Source organism: Taeniopygia guttata, chromosome 8 (genome assembly GCF_048771995.1).
Source record: "Taeniopygia guttata chromosome 8, bTaeGut7.mat, whole genome shotgun sequence".
NCBI classification, from domain to species: Eukaryota; Metazoa; Chordata; class Aves; order Passeriformes; family Estrildidae; genus Taeniopygia; species Taeniopygia guttata.
The window spans coordinates 23,859,505-23,874,929 of NC_133033.1; the positions used below are offsets into that span (position 1 = coordinate 23,859,505).

At 45.8% G+C, this 15,425-nt stretch overlaps 1 protein-coding gene across 2 annotated transcripts in view; it reads left to right on the plus strand.

The window, feature by feature from the left end:
* Positions 1 to 9,943: 9,943 nt before the first annotated feature.
* Positions 9,944 to 15,425, plus strand: part of C8H1orf21 (chromosome 8 C1orf21 homolog) — a 105,550-nt gene continuing 100,068 nt past the window's right edge. Inside the window, exon 1 of one of the 2 annotated variants that reach the window (XM_030279462.4) lies at positions 9,944 to 10,103. The gene's annotated coding sequence lies outside the window, so the exon portion shown is untranslated. Of the gene's footprint in view, positions 10,104 to 11,839; positions 11,860 to 15,425 lie in introns of those variants that run through there. The other variant, XM_072932693.1, reaches the window with a different exon arrangement.

Here is a 15,425-nt window from a genome sequence, read left to right on the forward strand (position 1 = left end):
GATTTACATATGTTTTTTTTGCTGGAGAGGATACTGGGGTATTCTCCTATAATACAAATTATATTCTGCAACTATTGTCATGAGAGTCTTCTGTAATATAGCTTTGTAGGATGCAGACTTTCTTTTGTTGGCTTTATTTACATCTGCTATGTTTTATGGGCTCTGCACCACTCACATTTCTGAATAACTTGCATTGTTCCTCATACCCTTTTGGCTGAGAGCAGCGCTGGGTTTTACACAGCTCTTTACTAGCAGGACATGCATGTTGAAACAAATCATAATGCTTGGGATTTGTATCCTTAAAGTTCCCTTCAAAGACAGCCAGATACAGCTTTGCACCTTTGGGATAGGGAACTAAGAGGAGTTTATTGCTGTTTCAATGGAAATTGAGTGGCTAAAGTGGCACTGTGTCCCCACAAACCCAGTACACGCCCAGGTGGGACATCAGTGCTGGCCCCCACCACGCCGAGGGAAGAACAGGCTCCTTTGATTTTGGAAACGGTTAGTCCCATTCAAAGGAGACCTAATGCTATTTTGAGCCATAGAAACATGACCTTTGGTGTATTTCCTTTGCAGTCTCAAAAGTTATTTGGCTCATTTCCTCCCTGTCCAACACCATGGAGCTGGGCGAGGCTGAACCTCCTCCAGTGCTTCTTTGGTTGTACACACAAATACATAACAAGATTATGCAGTGTGTGAAGGCTCCTGTCTGTTCACAGCATACAAAATGTAGATAACACTTAATCCAGTTAAATGGAATAAGATTAATGGGGGCAGTTATTTTCCAAAAGGAAGTACAGGAGTGCAGGTGGTTGCAGAGGTGAATCAATAGTCTCGTTCCCCAGCTACTGGGCTGTGTGTTAGGACATTTAGGAGCCTGATTTGATCCTCATTGAAACAAAACCAGAAAAACAGCCATCCTCTGCTTTTTGATAACTGGGATGTGCTCAATCTCTTAGTTACTCTGTTTTTTCCTTCATTTAACTGCTCCACCACCAGCTAAAGTCACAAGCATGGGCTTCTGCTAAAAGAGTACAAATAAGTAAGGCTTCTTCCTCCACTTTCTGCACAATAAATGAACTAATGAAATATGAGGTCCTGCTCATCCAGACACCTCAAAGCCTGACACTGAGTAGGCCAGCCTAAGGAAGATGTTTGAGGGCAGACTGACACCTATAAAATGCCAGGGCCACTGCTGACAGATGTTTTTTGACCCCGTGTTTTCAGCTAGTCTTTGCACTTCAGATTTTATCAGGCTTTGCACATGACTCAGACATATCTGGAGAAAAGAGATGCACAAGGAACTATGAGAAAGGTTTCCAGCAAAGCTGATGGAACAGTGTTCTTCCATATGTGAAAAGTTTTGCTGGAGTGACACTGGGTACTGAGAACTGCCTCCCCTTTTTTGGTTGAGAGCAGAAGTCACAAATAGCATGAGCTGTTGGTTCAGGTTTGCCCCACACCTCTGCAATGCCAACAGCAGGTCACAGAGGCAAACACAGCCCCAAGGCCACCAAGGGAGGAAATAACACTTGGCATTTCCTTACCATAGTTGTGCAAAGGTGGGAAATCTCCCTTTACCATTGCACAGATAATGAAATTCAAGGGTTTCTAGAAGCCAGATGAAGTGGTTGACCTCTGAACATTAGCAGAGACTTGTTTAAGGATCTTTAAAGTGTTTTCTTTTAATGTGGTTAAATCTCACTTTTCTTTAGCATGGCACCTGGGCCTCTGAGTCAGCAAGCTCCAGAGACTGGCAGTTCTTTTCCTCTCTAAAAAGCACACGCACACAGACTCAAAACAAACAACAAACCAGTAACAGATGTTTGCATGGTCTCAGATGTAGCATACCCGTAAAAAATGACACTGCCACAGTCCTTGGAGGCAGGTTAACATTTAGTTTGGCTTACAGTTTCTTCAGGCTCCCAGGGTAAGAGCAACCTTAGGGCAGATGCCTCCATAATTTTTGGGGCCTGAAGCACCCCATCCCAGCAGCAGCACGCTGCAGATGCTGTTGGAGCTGATGCAGAAAGGTTGCAGCTTTCCTTTCTTCTCCTGTAGCACTGTCGGTGAGACTTTAATCTCTTACCCCCACTCTGCATTACCTCTGTATTTAGCTGGATCACCTGGGAGGGTATTAATAGATAGTCATGTGCCCAACTCCTGCCTCTGCTGTGGCTCAGCAATTTAGGGAAGTTGTTAGTGACCCTCAGCTGGTTTTGTAAAACTACAATAAACATGGACTGTCACAGGCTCAGACTGTGGAAGAAACGTCTCTCTTTTATTCCTAAGGTCAGATTCCTTTCCAGACCCCATGGTCACTGGTGACTGACATTCTCCTGGGTATCCATTGCCTGTTTGCCCCACATGCAGACTTGCATCTCTCCTCCTTGCAGAGATGTTTTCTGAAGGGGTGACAGGAGACTGGCACCTTACTCAATTCATTTGGGACCCTGCTCAAGGATAAGGAACACCAGTAGATTTTCTGTGCAGTTCTTCAGAGGCAGTTTGTCCCAAAGCAGACTGAGGGAGGTTTGGGCAAGATGCACAGCCTTCTCCACATCATCCTGTGAACCTGTCCTGGCTTCACCCTCCTCTCTCCTTATTGTTCAGTGACAGAAGAAGCTGGAGAGAAGACCCCACTTCATGGAGGTCTTTGGAATTCAAAGAAAGAAATATGGTTGAATTTTGTGATAACAGCACAGAACTGCATATTGCTACTGCCCTTCACTGGTTTGAGAGTGGACAGAATGTTTTCATATAATTTTTAACCAAACCGCCTCTCTACAGCCTCTCATTGGGATGTATAAATCTTTGAACTGGACATTGAATCTGAATTTCTAGGTCCGTAATGGTCTCCATTATCCAGACATTATAATGGAAAGTGCACTTTTTCATTCTGCTTAAACATGCATAAATAACACCCAAACAATATGTGATGTATGTGCACATTTCTGTTATTCACTTATTCTGACTTGTCCCCAAACCAACTAAAATTACCTGGAATGAACTCCTAAGTGATTTGCAATTTTAAATCACCTTGAGTTTCGATTATGACTTTGTGGAAGACTTGCCTTTTAATGTCTTCTATTACCATCCCAGTTCCCCTCTCTGTGTCTAACCCACAGAGATGATTCAGACAAAACTGCTGGGGTTACTGTCCCTGCCTTTTTGTAAGGAACATCCTTCTTTCTACTAACTTTTTCCTTCTTCCTCACCGACAGAACCTTTTGAGCAGCCTAGGGAGCAAGGGAGTTTATTTTGATAATGAACTGAAAACCTTTTTCTTAGTAGGTATTGCTGAAGTGGGAGCCTTTTCACAGAGCTGCAAGCTGAAAATTACAAGGAGGAAGAAGGATAGATAGACATTGAAAATGTAGGAAAGAAAGACAGACAAAGGCTTTTGATATGTTTATTGAGAGGAAGCTCCCAAAAATGATGAGGAAATTATTGTCTTCCTAAACACATCAAACTGCCCAAGGGTGGATTCACCTTACATGGCTTAGACATCAGGACATAGGTTCCTGTGCTGGTGCCAGTTATCCCAGGAAAACACAGCCTCTGGAAAGTCATTCACCTCCTTTCAACACCAACCAGCCTTTGGAGGTCCTCATTTCCCTTCACTGACTCTAAAGCGATCCATGGTGGAGCTGCTGCAGCACAGGCATCTCACTCTGAGATGTCAGGAGAAGGCAGGCAAATCTTAACCCACAGCTCTGCATCATCACCTATATGTAAAAGCTATGATGAAAGTGCATTTGTGATTAATCACATATCCTAACAAGTTGGGAAATTCCATGTAATAGTTCCCTTATGATCCATAACACACTTCCTGTCAGTTTAATGTTTTCTCTAAAGGTGTGCAGCAACAATTGCTCCAGAAGAGCTCAGTGTTTTGGACCAAGTTACAGTTTCTAAGGGAATCATAACTTTGCCTTGATTTGAATGCAATTAAATTCTCTGCCATAATAGCAGCATAATGACAATAATATTTTTTCTTTATTTCCTCAGCTTGGAAGTTAAACGGGAATAACACACATTGGTGCACAAGGAAATAGACCTTCAATTCCACAGACAGCAGTATTCTCAAGTCAGTGTGTTCTCCTCTCTGGTATGGAAAGGGATGCAGGAAAACCCAATTACATATTTATTTTTAATGCCCACTTCCTGTGCATGAAAAGGGGGAAGTTGTGCCAGCAGTTAGAACATGGACTCAGCCATGGCTTGTAGTTTTTCTTCTCAGGCCACTCTGGGCTTTAGGCTACTTATTGAAGCCCTGTTTGCCAGCCTGAGATGTTGAGAGCTGAGACTTGATCTGATAAAAGCTGTGTACAGGTTTAAGTTTGCACAAGGCACACAGTCCCTTGCTGTGATGCTGATAAATGCCCTGGGTAGAGCACAAATGGTGATTTCATCCATGTTAGTTCTACTGCTTGAAGGCATCCTTCAACTAGTTATGAACTTAGAACGTTGTTTGTTGTTTTTTTGTTTGTTTGGGATTTTTTTGTGCATAAAATACATTTTAAAATCCCCAAATTCTTCATTACTGTTCTAGTCACCTGTTTTTGCTTTATGTTCTTGCAAGCAGTGTTTTTATGGGTCCCTGAAAGACTGATTTACATAAAATTTAACAGTGTTTATCTCCTAATATAGGAGATACAGTTGAGATATTATCACAACAAGTAAACTGGTGTTGTTGTGACTGGGATAAGTTCTCTTTTTGTCACTTAAAACTCTAACTTAAAACCAGGCTTTAATTTAAAACTGTGTATTCCTGAGGGAGGTGAGGAGTGGGAGTGGTTCTGTGCTTTGCAAACATCTGTGCCAGAGAAGAAATCAGCAGTGAGCAGTGTCCCTCCCAAAAGGAGACATGCACCTTTCCCCAGGAGGAGGTAGAACAGCTCACACAAGTGTTCTCTGTATAATTTAGTGTCAGAATGAGCTGTGTTAAAGCATAAGAGGCGTAAAGAGAAAGTCATGCAAGCCTAACTGGTACTGAGATACAAACATGCAGCCTAGAAGAAAATGTTCTTGGCTTTTTTGGTACTAACCCAGTAAGGAGCAGAATTCAGCCTGTGTTTTGGATGCAATTCTGCACTTTGAAAGCCAGAGGGGCCTTCTGCTGGTGACCTGAACAGGACCACAGCACCCAGTCCTCACTTCCCACGTCTTCCCTGGATTTTCAGACCATATATTGTCTGTGTAGAGAAGTGGCATAATAAAAGGGGGACGGGTGAACGGGACCTTCAGGTACACAAATAAAAGTCAATCTTGAGAGTTAGATTTGATGATCCTTGTGGGCCCCTTCTAACTCAGGGTATTGCATGATTCTGTGATGCTGTGATCTTCACTGATTTATCTTATTCTAGCACAGGCACATGGTTAATGATTGCAGTCCCAGCATGAAGCATTCTTCAGGCTAAAACCTGACTTTGGCAGTATCTGTGCTGCATCCAAATGTTCAACAGTTGACAATTAAAGTTCCTGCTTAGTCTTTCCTCTCTCAACCCTTGTCTGAAATTAACAGACAGTTTTGCTAAACTCTTAATCTGGAATTAGGACCTCAGGGTTGGATGCTCTGCCACAGACCTTTTCTTCTTGTTTATACAGCTTCCAAAATGTGGGTGGTTTATTGGAGGGTTTATCTACTTATTTTGTCTTATCTTTCTTAATTGCAAGCTCAGGTATAAACAGAATAATTGAATCTACAGAGTAAATAAACAAGCACTGCACAAGAACTGGGATTAGTAAAGATTGCCTGAAAATTCCCAGGTGTATCTGTAGGTTTCTCCTACAGCTGGGCTTGCTTTGTGTCACAGGGTTTTGATGTAGGCCCTGCTTGTGATGATGAAGTTGTGACAGAAAACTCTGGGGAATTATGCAGCGTTAAGTGACGCAGAATAATCTTTGACTCTTTTAAAATTTTCATTCTCCTTTTTGCCCTCTGAACAGGTGTAGTGCTGACCAAATTGAGTGAGAGCAGTTCCTACTTCCAAGGGCATTATTTATTCAGAGATAATTATTTATTGGTTAAAATGCATTCTCTTATATGCCCAGAATTTGCAATCCATGTTTTTCTGTATTGCAAATTAACATCCATTTCCATTTTAATAATGACAGCGAATGCAACAAGAAGGGCCAGACTGTGAAAAAAAAGTCTGCTAATTTGTAGTCTTTTAAACATGTAAAGCTAGTCTTTGATGATAACACACCATTAAAAAGGAGCTGGGAAGTTCACATGTCTGTTCCTGTGTCGCTTGTCAAGCAGGAGAACAGCTCAAAGAGCAGCTGGCTGGTTTGCAGCATCAAACTCACCTCAACAACTTTGGCATCCTATAAAAGATTTTGGTACCTGACATCTTAAAATGTTACAGAACATGCATAATCCATGGGAGGAAGCTGCATCTTCAGGGCTTGTGCCTCTCTGTGCCCTTTATTCTCTCTCCAGCAGCGAGAGCAATGTGGTCCACGTGAGCCTGACTCGGCTTCTCCACAGTGCTTGGGGATGGAGGAACAGCCACATCACCCTGGCAGTCAGAGTCCGTGCACACTGACCCCACTTTCCAAACCCGGGGGCTGTGTTTACAAAAATCTTTGAATATCAACACAGTTAGGATTCAGTTCAATGTTTTGGGACTACAATACTTGAAGGGAAAATGTATTTGTCTTTGTGGGGTTTAGCCAGGGTCGAGGTGATAACAATTAATAAAAATCCTTAAACTGTTTCTGGCAGCAGCTTGTGCAGCATTTTAGTTTTCCCTCTGAACTTCTGTTAAGTGGGAAAAATATGCAGCAATTTGAGTTATTCCTCTATAAGGTGAGCCATGACTGCTCTCATTTTTTCCATTTCTGAAGTGAAGAGCTTCACTGAAGTATCAGGAAATCATCAGTGCCTTTCAGAAAATAAAACAGAGTAACTTAGGCATTTGAAAAAGTTTTCAGCTTGAAACATAGACAGTTGTGCTGATAGCAGCTACCTGATCCAACTAATGGTCTATTTTTCACCCATAACAAGTAGGACACAAGTACAATATACATACTTTTGGCATAAACAATGAACTGCATTCCCATTTTTAGGGGAAGACAGACAGAGTCTCATTAGCATTGCTGTATTGATATAACTGAGGCAACATGCAAGGCATGCACACACTGATTACACTGCAGCACTGTGATGAAAGCCAAATCTTTTTTCCCTCATAAATAGGCCAAACTGGTGTTTCTACACCACTGTTTTACCTACTGTCTTGAGAGGCTTTTTCTTTTCTTTTGGCACAGAGGTAGAGCTGCTTTTGAAAGAGGACAACCAAGTACAAGCCATTGAATTTCCATACTCAAATATATCCTCATATTTCCTCTTTCCAAGAGTTTTGAGGGGCTTATTATTATAAAAATAATGATAATTTCATCTTTGCAAATATTTGTCTCTGGCTACTTTTAGTCCATGATTCACCCAGATCCAAGTCAATTCATTCCCACAGCAGCAGGAGAACTGAAGAAGGAAAACCAATTTCTCTTCTCATGTATGAAAACATCAGGATGAAATTTGTCCTCCTCTTGCAGGAACAACCCCCAGTACTTAGTTTTGATATTAAACCCGTAATTTATTTGTGAGTTAACAAACTAGTATCAGGTTTGAGCATCACCAGGCAGTGACAGAGCACAAGGCCCAGCTGATGGTACTCTTAGTACCAAAATTGTCCTAGATATCAGAAATTGTTTACACTGTTTATAATGTTTCAGCTTCTAAAAATAACTCTCCAATATGCACTGTCTCATCTCAGAAATAAGTAAAACAAACACCAGAAATCTGGGAAATAACTATTTTCTGCTTTAAAACATATTGTTGACGACATGAGAGTGGCAGACAAAGATTCCATCAACAAATTTGTGCATAAGGAAATGGATTTTCATGTAATTAATTATTATGAATGTTAACTAGCTGCACACATCATCAGGAAAACATCAGGAATGTTTGTCTGTAGAGGCTAAACAAAATATGTTTGCTTCCTGCTGGTTTTTTATGGGCATTTTTATTGGAAGCACAGTTTATAGAGGCATAGCAATCATATATGTTTCACTGTAAAAGCACCACGTTTCTTTGGAAGCAGTATCAGGCTCTCTGCAGAAAAACAAAGTTGGCCAAACTTCACAGTTATTAACCTAGAGTTGAAAATATTTCCTTTTCTGGAATGTCTTGATGTTGTTTATGTTCACCTTTCTGGTAGTGATTTCCAGTGCAGCAAAAAATAATAATTAATTGCTAGAAACTTGAAGGTAGAAATTACTTCAAATGGGATCTTGCCAAGGATTTGGCAAACAAACTGTTATTTATTTCAACATTTTCATCATGGGGAAGGAACAATGTTCTTAGATGAAAACTTATCTGCCTGGTTTATTGGATCATAATAGAACTCTGAGTGATGAAAAGGATGTAGGCTTGCTGGAGTCTTTCTAGTTCACATGGTAGCACCTCTTGGCAGGAACAGTCTGAGACAGCTTTTATAACCCAATCTTCAAAGAGGCCTCACCTCCATCTCCAGTTTTTCATGGATAATTCTGCCTCTGTGAACAGAAAAACACGGGGTTCCAGTGAAAGTTTGGGTGTATGGTACCATAGAGCTGATAGGCATTGCATTCCTGGGAAAATAACTTCCATGCTAAGGAAGAGAAGCACTCTGCTGTCCCCCTGCTGCAGGCACCAAAGGCACAGGGGGCTGTGTTTGAGATCCACATAAATATCCCAGAGGCAGATGCCAAGAGGATGGTGCCAGACTCTTTTCAGTGGTGCTCAGTGACAGGACAAGAAGCAATGGACAAAAAGTAAAACACAAGAAATTTAACAACATGGAACCATGGAATATCCAGAGTTGGAAGGACCCATACAGTCATCCAGTCCAGCCCCCGGTCCTGCCCAGAACCCCCAGCAATCCCACCCTGTGCACCCCTGGGAGCATTGTCCAAACCCTCCTGGAGCTCTGGCAGCCTCGGGGCCGTGCCCATTCCCTGGGGAGCCTGGGCAGAGCCTTTCCCTGAGCTCCAGCATAAACCTCCCTGGCACAGCTCAGCCGTTCCCTGGGTCCTGTCCCTGGGCACAGAGAGCAGAAATTGGAACTGACCCTTCACTCCCATGGGGAAGAACTTCCTTCCATGAAGGGTAGCAGAACCCTGGAGCAGCTGCCCAGGGAAGGTGTGGAGCCTCCAACTCTGAAATATGCCAAATCCACCTGTGTCACCTGCTCCGAGTGACGCTGCCTTGGTGAGGGGTTGGACTGCATCATCTCCAGCGGTCCCTCCTACCCCCACCGATTCCATGAGATGTCTGTGCATCTCTGACCTCACCGGGCACCTGCTGCCTCCCTGCCCTGCGACACCGCGGATGCCAGTGCGGGATGAGCGGTGCGGTAACCCCGAGATCAAGGTGCGGGATGAGTGGAGACGGTACCCCCGAGATCCGAGTGCGGGATGAGCACTCCCGGTACCCCCGGGGTCCGTGTGCGGGATGAGCACTCCCGGTACCACGGCTCTGTGTGCGGGATGAGCACTCCCGGTACCCCCGAGATCCGAGTGCGGGATGAGCACTCCCGGTACCCCCAGGTCTGTGTGCGGGATGAGCACTCCCGGTACCCCTGGGGTCCGTGTGCGGGATGAGCACTCCCGGTACCGCTGGGGTCCGTGTGCGGGATGAGCACTCTCGGTACCCACAGGTCCATGTGCGGGATGAGCACTCCCGGTACCCCTGGGGTCCGTGTGCGGGATGAGCACTCCCGGTACCCCCGAGATCCGAGTGCGGGATGAGCACTCCCGGTACCCCCAGGTCTGTGTGCGGGATGAGCACTCCTGGTACCCCCGGGGTCCGTGTGCGGGATGAGCACTCCCGTTCCCCCCGTTCCCCGCGGGACCCGGCGGGCGGGCGGGCGGCTCCTCCCCGCGGTGACGGCCCCGCTCCGCCCCGCCCCGCCCCGCCCGCTCCCCGAGAGGCCGCTCGGCTCGGCTCGGCTCGGCTCAGCTCCGCTCCCCGCCGCCGCGCACCGCCCGGGAGCCGCAGCCGCCCGCGCCCGCCGCCCGCTCCGGCCGGGAGAGCCGCTCCGAGCGCGGCTGCCGAGGTGAGCGCCCGGGGCCGGGGCAGCGCGGGCCAGGGGCCGGGGGGAGCCCCCCCATCCTCCGCGGGGCCGCTCCTCCTTCCATTCCCTTATTTCTCGCATGCCGACCCCCCTCGCCGCCGCCGCCGGGCGATGTTTTATTCATGGCCCGGCGGGCTTTGTGCGGAGCGGGCTCGCCGGCAGCGCCGGAGCCGCGGCGGGGAAATGGCTGCGGTGGGCGGCTCGGAGCGCCCCCGGCGCTGCCGGGCCGGGGCCGTGGCGCCCGGGGGGCTCGGCTGCGGCTCCACGGCCGCGGCGGCAGCGAGTCCCGCCAGCCGCTCTCCGGCGGGTTTTACGTTATAGGTGTGTGTTTGTATCCGTGTCTGTGTATCCTGCGTCCTCTTTCGATGTTAGGCACCGGCGTATTGCAACACCGACCGCTCGTGCGCCGGGCGGCACTTACACCATCGCCGAGTTAACTGTAGATGTCAGACTGTGCTTGCTGTGGGTGATGTCAGATTGGTAATAACGCGCAGAAATGGGAATTCGGTGCGGGCAGAGCGCGATGGAGACGCACAGCCCCGGTCTGGCGGAGCCGCTCTGTTCCCGGTGCAGGCCCTGCTGCGGGGGCACTGCCCCGGCGCGGGCGGAGCGTGCGGGCACGGCGAGAATTAGCAATTATTGGTGGGGAGCTGCGGACTCGGAGGAGCAGGTATTTGTGCCTGGAGCAGAGATACTTGCCTGGTTTTGCCTTACAAACATACTGAGGCGTGTTTTGGTTAGAGAGTCGGCTGATGCCTGTCTTGTCTGCCAGCTGTGCCATAAGGCAGCCTCCTTGGGTATCGTCAGTCCGGAGAAGGAATTCTGTTGTGTGCTGTGGAAAGCTGGCTGCGATCAATAGGCAGTGTAATGTTAGCTCCTGATACCGCCTCTTGAATTCTCCCAAGCTGATCATGGACCAGTGAACTAAAGCTGAGAGATGCTGAAACACGTCCCTCACCTTATTCAGTTCCCCATTCGCCTGCCCTTCACTTTCCCTATGCCTTGGTTGGTTGGATTTCAAAGGAAAAATTCTGATTCTGGGCCTGTTCAAAGAAATCCGTGTGTTTTGCTTTTGTTGTCTAACTTGCTGTTTAATAATATCTGTGAGGTTGAAGATCCCCGTGCCCAGGAGCTGGGGGCATTTGCCCTTCTGTACAAGTGAAGTTAACCGATACTGCTTGATGCTATTTAACCTTGTATTATCTTAGGTGTCACATGATGAGGCAGCTTGATTTGTTTAAGGCTTTGTGATGATGCAATGCAATAATAATTATAAATCTTCTAATTGTCTGAAGAACCTTTAAATACTACTCTGTCTTGGGAGGTACTTCATGTGTGTTTATTCCCAAGAGGCATGGGCATGGATGAGCAGATGATATTAATCATCTTCATTTTGGGGTGGGAGCAGTTTGGCACAGGTGCTTTAAGTTGTAATTTATGGGTGTGATGTCATGTGCTAGATAAGCTTTCATAGGATCTGCCGTGTAAATTACAGCCTTTGTTTATATGTGTGCAATTTCATGTTTTGGAAATCCACACCGTGGATAGTTTGTTTGCGAGCCTGCGCCTGAGCTGGGAGCGAGATCCAGCAGGATGTGCTCCCGTTGCGCAGTGGAGCTCAGGGCTTGAGCACATTTTGCTTTGCCTTGTGCTGGCAGCCCGCTCCAGGTGCGAATGTGCCCCGTGGCGTCTGCGTGCTGCCATGTGTGTGGTGCTTGGCTGCGAAAGCAGTGCCCAGGTACTTTGTTTATTTTCTTCTTTCTCCATGATCTGGTCTGTTCTGTTCTTTAGAAGCAGCGGGGTGCTGAAATGACTTGATTTCAACTAATGTGTGCTGGAGAGAGCAGCTTGGTTATTTCAGGCTGCTGTGGTTTGTTATGCAATCGGATTAACAAAGGTTGAAATGATCATTCAGCTTTGGGTAAACACGATCTATAGAACAGCGTGGATTAGGGCAGCTGTTTACATCGGGCGGATCTGCTGCACTTGGCGTGTTGCAAATACTGGATGGAAACACAATGAGTGGCACAGTAATGTATTAAGCAAATTTTTAGCAATCTCTTTGGGATTATGATGTACTTACTATCCATTGTCTGTGCTCCAGGAGCTTCTGCAGCGCCTTAGGTGCTGCCTGCACGCATGGGCAAACTTACTTTCGGCTTCATTTAGTTGACAGTCCAAGGCCGGGTGGAAATCTTTGTGCACAGCTGCTGGTGCCTGGGGTGCCATGTGGGCTCTGGGCTGCTGCAGTCCAGGGCTTGGGTCAAGCAAGATGAGCGGTGCTGAACTGGAAGCTCCCTGAATTAAACAAAAACCACAATTCCAGCCACGTTTGCTGCAGCTGGCAGCCCCTCAACTGGTCCATTATTAGTTGGCTGTTTCTTGTCGCTGTCGTGGAGGCAGCGTTGCTGCAGGAGAGGTTCTCGGGGCTGGTCTCTCTGAATCTGCTCAGCGAGGAGATGATGGCAAAGACTGGTGTGGGCATCGCCACCGTGCTGGAGGGGAAGGGGCAGGCTGGGATGTGGGGAACTACCTGGAGTGTGGGGAGGAGAGGGAGGAGTTGGTCAGCACGGACCTCTCCATAGGTGTGCGCAGTGCCTCGCTGGGACCCCGTCTGCAGCTGCACTGCGCTGGGCTCTCCTGCTCTGGGAGGGCATCTTGTTCTGAAAGTGCAGCATGTGATGGCATCGAGTGTTTGGGGAAAAGGATCAGTAAGCAACTCCTGCAGTCAGTTTTCCAGAGGCCTTTGTGCTGGTGTGGAGCCTGAGCCTTCCAATCTTCCCCTTATTCAGGGAAAGGTAAGGGACCATCGAGGGTGCTTCTTTTCCATCCCCTAGCAGGGGATGGAACAGGGCTATTTTCAATACATGCTCAAAAATACTCTGGAAAGAGTTTATTATTGTTGTTGTTACTTATTTCCTTGCTGGCTGTGTTTAATTCTATATCAGCAGGTATGCAATTGCAAAGGGATTTCACAGGCACTTGCAAATGTCTATCACTGTGCTACTGTCTATTCTGTGTGCTGTAGTACATTTGTGATAAATGTACACAAGCACATTTTGGGTACACTGGAATCCAAAGAGGTACTTCAGGGAATAGGCAATATTATTAAGGCTGTGTTGTAGGATGTTCAGGGGAGACAATGTGAAATGTGATATGCAGTCAGTCATGCTAAGACGATTTCTTTTGCTGGTACGACTTTACTTCAGCTCTGATTTATTAACACGTTGGTCTCTTGTCATCTTCAATCTTGTGAATGAAGTAAGAGAATTCTGTGTCAGACTAGAGGTCTGTCTAGCTCAGCAGCTCTTCTGATGGGACCACTCCCAGGTGCATAGAAAAACTGGAACAGTGACGTTCTCTTCCTGGTAAACCCTTGTAGCAGTCACCACTCTAGGAGACCTTTGGGCTGGCAGTTCCAGGGAGGAATTAAACTGTGTTTAATAGCTGCTGATGGATTGTCTTATCTAAAAAATGTCTTAATTAGTTTTGAAAAACTTAATGACATTAGTGTTCACAACCTCCTGTGCTGGTGAAGTTCTGGTATAATTGTCCAGCCTGAAAGGGATTTTATATTTTCATTTTACAGTTTGCCATTTGAAGTCCTTGTGATTCTGTCTAAATTCTAGAAGAATATATTTCTTTTTAGATTGTCACACAGGACTGAACTATATATGAGGATGCTATGTGTGATCTTAGAAGGTAAATAAAGGTAACTGCTTTATATTTGCAGTGAGGTATAATCCCAGCTCTGTTTGCAGTCATGTTTCATGCATAGGTACCATTATGGCTGTCATATTTAGGTGACTGTATGCAAAAAAACCTTCAAATACAAGAAGTGATTTCTGCAGCTGTGCATCCTTGACATAGGATGGGGTGAGTCTTGATTCACAAATACTCAGATGACAAAAGAGTTGCTGCAAGCCAAAGAGCAACTTCAGCAATGTTGGAAGATTTGCCAAAGTAAATCTTAGCAAGGGATCTGGTGCAACATTTTAGGGCATGCATAAGAATGCAGAGAATAGAATTTAAAAGTTCTAATAAAGAATTTGAAGTTAAGTAATACAGATTCCATAAGTGCTGCATGATGCAGAAAAAGCAGTAACTCAGCCCCTGAACTTTTCTATAGGTTGGCTTCCACTGTGCCATCCTGGACCATTTCAAGAATAGATGGGTGGTAACAAAGTTGTGGTTTAAATTCCACTTTTCCTTTGTGTGGCAGGGAAGCAGAATCTTTTGGCTGTGAATTGACCTACAGTATTTGCTTTAGTGCTGGTGGTTCAGGAGAATGTCTGGGTTGCAGGAGCCCTCTGGGTCACAGACTTCTGGATGCTGGTGGTAAAGTTGTGTTTGATTTATTAAAATAAGCTGTTCAAAGGTTGGTAATTTATTCAAAATCACACAATCAAAGAGTATCGTGAGCTGGAAGGGACCCATCAGGATCATTGAGTCCAACCCTCTCCCTGCACAGATGCTCCACCAGTTCCACCCTGTGCATCCCTGGGAGCGTTGTCCAAACCCTCCTGGAGCTTTGGCAGCCCTGGGGCCGTGCCCATTCCCTGGGGAGCCTGGGCAGTGCCCTTATTGTGGTGGCTTCTGAAATCCTGTTGATAAAAATGGCTAGAATTTTCATGTTTCTAAAGCAAATAGAAATTCTTGATCTTGTAATTTCTACTACTTTTCTACCCTTAAGCCTGTAAACTTATGATTAAAGTGGCTGGAATTTCAGCCTGATGGTTTTTGGGTGGGATAATAGTAGAGACTGACCAGACAAATATTTTGTTTTAGAAATAGAAAGGCTTACATAATGATGCTATACACAACAACAGTATATGTATATGGATAAGATCTCTGGAGTAGTATTAATCCAATAGCATCCCTTCCCTGCTTGTCTGCTGTTGCTTGCTTCAAAGGAGGGTAATTCTGGAGTGAAGAGATGCCAGTGCTGAGTGATTTAACTGGAGTATTGATCCAGTCCTGAGCAGACTTCAGGCATGGCTCTGGGTTAGAAGTTTGGAGGAACAGGTTTTTAAACCATTGTAAGCTCCTAATTTGTTACCTGAATAAGACAAAACCATTCTTCCTTTTTTTTTTTTTTTTTTTTTCTTTTTTTGTGGAGCCCTGTCTGTGTCTTTGTGTTTTGAGTTTGCAGAGATTCATGTCTTAATGTGTAGCATGTGCTTAGGAGATCTGAGGCCCCATTTTGGAGAATAAAAAAAAAACAAACCAGTGAACATGTCTGAAAGCATCAGGATGGGATCAGAGGCTTTCCTCTTGCTATGAAAGTAGCCTCAGTTTCTTCTC